This window comes from Dermacentor andersoni, chromosome 1 (assembly GCF_023375885.2).
Source record: "Dermacentor andersoni chromosome 1, qqDerAnde1_hic_scaffold, whole genome shotgun sequence".
Taxonomy (NCBI): Eukaryota; Metazoa; Arthropoda; class Arachnida; order Ixodida; family Ixodidae; genus Dermacentor; species Dermacentor andersoni.
The window spans coordinates 213,854,073-213,863,771 of NC_092814.1; the positions used below are offsets into that span (position 1 = coordinate 213,854,073).

The following is a 9,699-nucleotide window of genomic DNA, read 5'->3' on the forward strand; positions in this document are numbered from 1 at the left end:
CACTAAAATAATACGCATTTATCATCGCGCTGATTTCAACAAGGTTAATAATGAACTAGGCTCTTTCCTGGCCACCTTTTTCGACAAATTCGACTCGCAATCGGCGAACGCAAACTGGCTCTTATTCAAGAACAAAATCTTAGATCTCACCAGCCGTTTCATACCCACTCGCGTAATATCTTATCACCTGCATGCGCATGGTATAACGCGCATCTTAATCGCTTGTCTAACCGTAAGAAACGCTTCTTCCGTTCAGCTAAAGAATCACGCACTGAACATCACTGGTCCCATTATCGGTCTGCAGCTTACACTTACAATTCTGCGGTCATGAACGCTAAAGCAAATTACCAGAATAGCACTCTACCTCAATAACCCAAGAAAATTTTGGAGCGTCATTAACCCCTCTGAAACGTCTAGAATAATGTTAACGAATTCAAGTGACGAACCTATATCAGATACTGCCTGTGCAAATGTACTGAACGATGTTTTTTCGAGCTTTCTTTCAAGTGGTGAAACTACGGATTTCCCTCAACTGGATCATAACAACTACCTCCCAATGTACCCTGTACTCATCCATCCTGATGGTATAGCTAAAATAATTGATAATCTTAAGATATCTTCCAGTGCTGGTGGCGATTGCATTACTACAAGGTTCCTGAAAAGTACTAAAATGTATACATGACTTGCCTTAACTAAAATATTTCAGCAATCATTGGAAAACGGTGAACTACCGGCCGATTGGAAGATAGGTAAGGTGGTTCCTGTACATAAATCTGGTAATAAACACTCGCCTTTTAACTACCGGCCCATATCTATTACCAGCATACCATGCAAAATCTTAGAGCACATACTCTTTTCACATATTGTCACTTTCCTTGAATCAAGCTCGTTTTTTCATCCTTCTCAGCACGGTTTTAGGAAGTCCTATTCATGCGAAACACAGCTACTCTTATTCACGCACAAACTTCAGACAATTTTAGACTGCCGCTCGATCGCCGACTGCATCTTTCTATATTTCGCGAAGGCATTTGGTAAGGTTTCCCATCATCTTTTGTTACTAAAGCTGCGCATGGTAGGATTAGACACTAACATTCTAAAATGGCTTGAAGTGTTCCTTACCCATCGTCAGCAATTTGTTTCCGTCAACAATGTTAATTCCACCGTTCACCCTGTTCTTTCCGGTGTGCCCCAAGGCACCGTCTTGGGGCCCCTGCTTTTTCTTATACTTATCAACGACTTACCCAGTAACCTTTCTTCTTCTGTACATCTTTTTGCCGATGACTGCGTCCTTTTTCGGCAAATAACAAATGATAGTGATAAGCACATGATTCAGTCTGACCTTAACGCTCTCTCAACATGGTGCAAAACTTGGAATATGACTTCAAATGCTGAAAAGTGCAAACTTATGCGCATCTCTCGTGTTAATAGTGAATTGCCAGTATATACTCTTAATGGTGTGTTACTTGATCCTGTTGCAAGATACAAGTACCTCGGAATTCATATTACGTCTAACCTTAGCTGGCATGCGTACATTGAGCACATCACTAACAAAGCTAATCGCATGCTCGGATATCTGAAAAGCAACTTTCACGCAGCCCCAACTAGCATCAAACTTCTACTCTACACCACACTCGTACGTTCACAACTAGAGTATGCTTCATCAATCTGGGACCCTGGTGTTAAGAGTTTGATCGAACTACTGGAGATGGTACAACACAAATCAGCGCGGTTTATTCTCTCTGACTTTCGGCGTACATCAAGCGTAACCACTATGAAGACTACCCTGGGCCTAACTTCACTTACATCATGACGCAAAATTGCACGCCTGTGCCTTTTTCACAAAATATTTCATCATGAGTCTATTGGCTACGAGTTACTTCTTCGCCCTTCATATGTTTCACGCCGCACAGATCACATACGTAAGGTAGGCATTTCTACATGCAAAACTAAAACATTCTCGGATTCTTTTATTCCTCGCACGTCATATGACTGGAACCACCTTCCTTCCTCAATTGCCACAATTCCTGACCCTGTATTGTTTCGGACTGCTGTTACCGCTTCTATTGAATGATATATTGTGTTGATCACTTATTCTAACTTATCTATGTCTTCGTAGTTGTTCTCTGCTGTTGCTTGTATTTTCAGTGATATTATGTATTACCCACTCCTCTCTGTAATTCTTTGCCCTGGGGCTAAAATAAATAAATAAAATAATTTAATTAATGAAGCCATTTGATTATTATTATTATTATCATCATCGTCGTCGTCGTCATCATCATCATCATCATTATAAAAGACGAGCTCTTGTCTTCAAGAAGCCGCTGGTTCTGCGCATTAAAACGTTAGGATCTGCTTGCGCGCCGATGTAATGACAATGCGGTAAATGAATTGCCAGTGAGGTAGCGAGTTAACATAACCAGATACAGATACGAACAAAACAATTAATCTGGGAGAACCTCCTAATCGACTAAGGGTGGACTTGCGACTATAGTGGCTGAGTTTTGCACGACAACGGCTCTTGCGATAAATGCCGATGATCGACAAGCTCGGTGGAATACTGTGATTTGTTTACCTCGTGCCCGCTTTCGTCCGGTCGAGGAGAACGCAGCACGGAGAAAAGCAGCAAATAGTGGTAAGACGTGCTCCTATCTTTTGTTCCTTTGTTGCTGCAGTAGGTTAAGCGGTTCCAAACATTCAACCACATGAAATTAAAAAAAAGAAGAAGAAAGTACTTCGTCGGCGTAGCAGTATCTTGTCAGAACGGGTACCGCTATTGATATCTAAAACTGCTGCTACAGACGTCATTTTAATTTTCTCTTTCTATTTTAATGCGTTTAGCATTATTTGGGAAATAAATGCGATTTCTTGAGACTGTTCAACCGTTTGCGTGGGCCGATTCCGAAGATGTGCAGTCTAACTAAGCGGTAAAAACCCAACGGTGGTACCACCGGTACTGTGCAGTACTGCAGGGTGGCACGGTGGTAAGGACAGCGTTCTCGCACTCTTCCCTCGTCACAGCTGGCGTTTTGAGATGCTGTCGTTGAGACGCTGCACAGGGTTCCGAACTGGCCCTTGAGCAAGTGGCGCTCGAAGTACCGGTTGGCTCCCGTGTCCGGGTAAGGCGCGGTGGTAAAGAGACCGCCACCCAGAACTCATAGCATAGGCGCCGAATACGGGAGTGGGGGAGTGCTCCGGGGCCCGAGCCCCATCCGAAGTTTACCGGGGAGGGGGAGCAGAGCCCCCCCTTCCCCCAGCGATGCCGACGCCCCCCCCCCCCCCCCTCCTGCCCTAAAGAGTCACTGCCAGAGTTCTGTCACCCACATCATTCGAGTTTTTTTTTTTAGTTCCCTCTGCCTTCTCACTTAAAAATATATTGAGACTAAAAGCTTACAGCATCATTATTGACACGAACGTGCACGGCTTTTAATTCATACTTTCGCTTTATTTCTGCAAATCCTGACGATAGGAGGACAAGCGCATTAGAAGCACCAGCGGCGGCTACGTCATCCGTATTTTCTCAATTGAACAATTCAACATCTCAATTCCACTGTAAACACCATGCACAGACACAATATATTTAATATATACACAGGACAATTCCCGTTATATTTTTTTAAGGAGAGGGAGGTAGCCAACCAACAATTATTTCTAATAGTATGGATAGCCTATGCCTAACGAATGAGTCGTTGTTCTGTCATTGTCCTCGTTTGAAGCGCTGTTTCCCTTTCCAACTAGAGTATGAATATGTTGCTGTATGTTCAGCTTGCCTCAAATTGTGTGCGTGGTTTTTTTGACCCTGAAAAATACCTGCAGACTTCAGTGACCACGTCGGCAGAGTCTTTTATCAAAGGCGTGTGAAATACACGCGAATGATGTGTGTGTCAGTATTGCTTCTGTTTCCAGTAAGCAACGCTAACGACACGAGAAAAAAAATTCACCGATGATTATGATACTCTCTAACGCGAAATTTGAGCGCAGCTGTTTAGATGTCTTGAATTCGCGATATATTGCGACAAAGAATTTGATTCAGAACGACAGGGTCCTCTCGGCGGCGGCGCTGAGCCTCTCCTCGGGCAGCTCCTTTAGCAGCAGCGGCTGACGAAGCCTTTCCACCGGTAGCGTCGCTCATTGTCCAGAAAGAAAGCGGGAACACGGGAAAGCGTGGGTCGCATAGAACGCATTGTCTAGCGGCGGCGGCAAAGGCGAAGTAGCGCATGCGAAGTGGGTCCGAAGCCCACGCCAGCCCATTGTTTCCATATATTACGGTATCGGTGGACGCGCTCGCCGCATGCCTGGTCGCCGCCGTGGAGCACGTCTCGTGCGGCACTTCGCTTTCCTCCTCATCCTTTCGCCATACTCTCCTCCTCCACTTTCCTCCTCGCGCTCTCTTTGCTCTCACCGTCTTTCAACCCCCGCTGCGCGCCGCGTTCGCTCTTTCGTACTTCGCTGTGCTCGTTCGCTCGGTTACGCCAAGGCACGCCGACGCTCAACCCAGGAGCAGGTGCCTAAGAGCTGCGCTCTAAAAAACTATTCTAATAATTTAAAACATTTATTAGGGATAGAAACATCGCCACTTGCTTGCAGAGGTCATAAATATATATAATTAACTCAGTAACCGAAATGAGGCCGCCGGATTCACTCGAAATCAGAATTAATAGCACTGATGTGCAGCGACACTTATACTTGGACTCACAGTAAAAAAAAAAAAAGAAAAAAAAAGAGAGACTGCAGTTTCACTGGAAAGGCGAAGCGGTATTAGTGATAGCGAAGTATAAGACAATTACCCTAATGAAGATTACACCACCGAGTAACGCCAGATTCTTGGTGGTGTGAGCGGACTCAGGATGTGAAATTGAAATGTCCTCTACTATGAAGCCTTGTAAATGCTCATATGAGACCGTCCCTTCTGTGAACCATTGTTCGAGGTCACACGAAGTTTCTTCAAGTGCAAATGTTATTACAGGTAACATATATGGGAATCGGAAAGCTGGTGGAGCTGCCCCCCCCCCTCCGCCCCCTTCCCGGAAAATGAAAACTTTCCACCTATGAGACACAGTGCAACGTGTGTGCCATAAATAATCACCTCTCAAAGTATGCTAAACACATTTTTAGATAGCAACCGGGGTTAGGTTCTTCATAAGTTTTCTTTGCCTGAAATAACAACGCAAATGAGCTTACACATAAGTGCAGATACGCATACCTACAAGCCAAAACATGTCACTTCAGTCTGGAGGAGCGATATATTCGCTTAAGAGCCGCGCCTATACCATCAGATGCAATTCTACGTAGCGCTTTCGCGGTGCGCGGAGACGCCGATAGTGGCGCCACGACCTGGGGCTTCAGAGAAGGTGGCGACCGCGTGATCAGGTTGCGGCCCTTCACGTCTTCCGGGCTGCACTCACGTCTGTCAACTTGTAAAGAGAGCCGAAGAGCAGTTCTCGTTTGACCACCACAAAAACGAAAGGAGACATACATGGCCGGAAAAGGGTGAGCATGCTCCTTCCTATGTAAAGATAGCTAAGTGTTGAATAATTTTCGCAGAATTAACCGAAAGCAGCGAACGATTGTCTTTCATCTCAAAGCTGTCCACTATTCCAGTGCACTCTGACAGGTACCGGCTCCGTACGCAACCAGCGAGTCGCTTATTGAAATCATGGTTAAGTTGCTGTCTGTTCGAGCTCGCGTTATGAACGTTTTAAAGAAGTCTCGCCTTTTACCTTAGTTGCTGGCGCGGGAAAGCAGCAGTGCCGGATCAACGAGCGATTCGTTTGGAAAAACACAAACGTTAATCAGTTCGTGGCAGTAGTCGCCTTCCACTCGTCCAGTGGCGAATTCCGTCGGTTGGTTAGGAGGAACTATCTGCTCCTTCGCGCTTGAGGACGCGTTCGCCAGTTCGGAGAAAGACTGCCCGTTCTTCGCTGGCGGATTCCCAGCGAGTCGCTTCGAGTGCAACCGGCCGTTGCATGTGTGATTTCGTGATCGGAAAGACAAAAGAACCACTCGCACTCTCTGGCGTTCTACAGCGTAGCACTGCTCCAAATCGAGCAGCGCAATTCGCCGCTATCTTTAAATCTGCCGAACTGAAGTTAGCTTTCTGTTTGTCATCGGCGATCAGCCTAAACCCGTATATATGGTGCGCTCGCTATCATGACCGAAGTTCGTTATTAAGAATGACTCGAGCTTGACAACTGCCTAAATTTGTGAACAAGGAGGCCTTGTTCAAATGGTAGGAGCGTTGCAAAACTGTGGCCGTTTGGCGTCGATATCTCTTGTATGTGCAATCAGACGACTTTCTAGAACCGCAAAAAGACAAATTACTGTGGATCTACTACAATCGTACAGACGGACTTAACGCCTTTCGCCACTTGCGACTACATCATGCATCTCAGAGAGGCGCTACGAAGGCTGAGCTGCACTTATTCTTTGGCTTCCTTAATGTGACCTCTTTGCTAGATGTGTTACATAGCGTGCATTCATGGTGCTCCTAAATGCGGCTGCATAATTACGGCCTTTCCCTTGCAGAAGAAGAAAGCGACCGGCGTCAGGGACCGAACAAATCCAGCCCTTGGAAATGCTCGACTTGGAGTTGCTGCGGCTGCTGCGGGTGGGATGTTTTTCTTTACACGTGAGATATGACCGCAGGCGCGCACTGGGGCTACATGTCCAATGGAAGTCAGCTGTGCAGAATAGGAGAAGATGCTCAAACTCCGGTCCCGATGTCAGATTCGTCCTGTGTTTCTTGTAGGTCCGATCCGCCGACTTCGCCGAAGTGAACGAAGGTCCACGCTCTTGACTAGCGACCGACATTTGTGGAGAACGAGTGGCTACTCGCCGCCGGCAGTCCGACGCTCCCTTTTCTCAAGTACTCGGCCTTGCACGTATTCTTTCTCGGCGTCTCGGGATTAAAGAAGCACGCGCGTATGCCACATTCTCCTTCGAGTGCAATGTTCGCGACATCAATCCATATTGTATTAACTTTTTATACAGGAATGGTCACAGCACGCAATATGGTGGACCACTCCTTCATCGTTTTCATTTTGTCGCGTCCTCGTGGGCATTGCTGAGCTGACTAATGTTCCGTTACACAACCCCACGGCGGCAGGAGCACCGACTCGGCGGCTGTTTAAAGGCGAGAGAAGCGAAAGTTAGGGTACTCGCGCGAGTGGTACGGCTTGAGCCGCACAGCGTGGACAACGTCGCTATGCTGACAGCGGGCGAGAAGTGGCGATTTCGTAGGTGTGGTCGGTGACTTGAGAAGGACACGGTAAGGGCCAGTGTAAGCCAATGTGTAACCTTCTTGCTGTCTCCTCCTCGTATATTATTATTATTATTATTATTATTATTATTATTATTATTATTATTATTATTATTATTGGAACTTTTTTATCCAACAGTGGCATAGATCGGGTCCAGAAAAAAGTTTCGAAGCATATATCATCGCTGCTTTGCTAACGCGTACACTGGACATTGTCCCTGCACTGTTTGATTATTGTAATTGTCCTTACTTCGCAGCCGATGTTATCGCGCTGACCTTCTGTTTCTTTTCAAACTACTTCACGGTATTCTCACCTGTCCCGAGCTCCTCAGTTGTATCATGTGTCGTATTCCGCGCAAGATCACAAGAGAACCTAGACCTCTCCATGTTCTGCCTGTCGTCACCAACGCTCAAAGGACCCCAGAATACTGAGTCTTTATAACGCCTATTTTTATGATCTCGACATTTTTTTCAGAACTCACTGTCATTGTATTGCCGTGCTTTACGTTGTTGTATCGTAGTTTCACACATTGTTCATGCCTTTCTCCTCCTTTTATATTTGTCTTGCGCTTTCTTGTATGTACTCTTCTTCCCATAATTGTTCTTTTTATTCATTGTTTTTTGCTTATATTCCCCTGCAGGTTTGTGTTTGTTTATTTGTTTTGTTTGTTTTTGCTTTCTTAAGTATGCGGGCGCCAGCACTCAGACCTTAGGGTTGTTCCTGGGCATGGTGATTGATTGATTGATTGATTGATTGATTGATTGATTGATTAATTGATTGATTGATTGATTGATTGATTGATTGATTGATTGATTGATTGATTGATTGATTGATTGATTGATTGATTGATTGATTGATTGATTGATTGAAGATTATGCCTGTATCGGCATATTTCAGAGTTCATTTCCTGTGTTGTACATACGTAGACATGTTTTTTTCAGCTGCAGCAAATTCTTTAGATTGCCTATGGCAGATAGTACAATTCTAAACTTTGATCTAAACTACTCGATGAGGCGGCCATTGCTGCTACGAGAAATCATAATGTTCAATTGAATAATTAATACTATTACGCTAATTAACTTTTCCATTAATCACTTTATGCCACATATTTCAATCTACGAATCTAGAACACGTGCTGTCCAGAGAATTCGTTCCAAATGGATATGCCGTGCTAACTCAGAGGCTATAATTCGTAGATTCAAATATGTGGCGTAAAGTAATTAATCAGGAAAGTTAATTAACATAATTATGTTAATTATTGGCTTGAACATTTTAATTTCTCGTAGAAGTAATGGCCGCGCCTCATCGAGTAATTTGCATCAAGTGAAAAAAAGAACACCCTGTATGGATAATCATCTATGATTCAGATTAACTGCCGTTTACGTCCGCCTCCTTGTTTTATGTTTCCCTATTTGTCTTCTCTGTACATTTTGTCTGGCGTATTACTTTTTAAGGGCACCAGTACGAAGACTCCGTAGCTGTTCCTGGGCACTATAATAAACATTTGATTGATTGATTGATTGATTGATTGATTGATTGATTGATTGATTGATTGATTGATTGATTGATTGATTGATTGATTGATTGATTGATTGATTGATTGATTGATTGATTGATATTCTTGCGTTTCAGCTCCTCATCATCGTACAGATTTGGTGTATGGAACAAAGGAGGCGTCTGCTGGAGGAGCTTATGGAATCGATGGATAATATTCAAGAATAGCATATGCTGCGGCTTCTCTCTTTTTTAAAGTACTTTATTGAAACGTAATAAACCTTCTTCTCCTGAAATGAATGCCCTATTTCTTGCTTAACTATCGCGCGCTGGATTTTGTGCACTGAGAAGTGTGTTTCATAGAAGCCGTAAGCAACCACTGAAACAGCGTTTTTCGAAGCCGAACCGGCAGAACAGAGGCTCTATATGTTTGCCGCCTATGCCACCTTTTCAATCAGCAACGCGGGCAGTTAAAGGGACACTAAAGGTTACCAGAAACTCAAGTTAAAGTGGTAGAGCAATGTTCTCGAACGTCTAAGGCGTCAATATAATCGCGAACAGAGCTTTAGTAACCGATAAATTGAGGTAAATGCATGACACGATTTGAGACCCCCCAGCGACATTCCGGTACTAGCCCGATGACGAAAGCACTCCTCATAATTTGTGTTACTATTACTCAACTACTCGTATTAAAGATATCATTTCATTTGATTATAAGACGGAAAAAAATGCTACTTGTCTACGTCTATTCGATTCTAAGAAAAAATAACATTTTTAGGTTACCCTTCAGTAATAGGGGTGTTCGAAAGGTTTCGTTTTCGCTCGACTGTGCGCGCTCGACTCTGCGCCGCGCACGCTTTGGAGTTTCAGTAGTTTCGTTATCGCGTCGTGCTGTGAGGGTTCTGCTGGCTCGCGAAAGTTTCATTTGGAACAAGCAGCGAGAATGCCA

At 44.5% G+C, this 9,699-nt stretch overlaps 1 long non-coding RNA gene across 1 annotated transcript; it reads left to right on the top strand.

Moving 5' to 3' along the window:
- The first annotated feature begins 4,005 nt into the window (after nucleotides 1-4,005).
- On the top strand, nucleotides 4,006-9,046 carry LOC126548132 (uncharacterized). The gene is made up of 3 exons (XR_007602861.3): nucleotides 4,006-5,487; nucleotides 6,523-6,604; nucleotides 8,889-9,046. It is a non-coding gene; the product is annotated as an uncharacterized lncRNA (long non-coding RNA).
- Nucleotides 9,047-9,699: the final 653 nt, after the last annotated feature.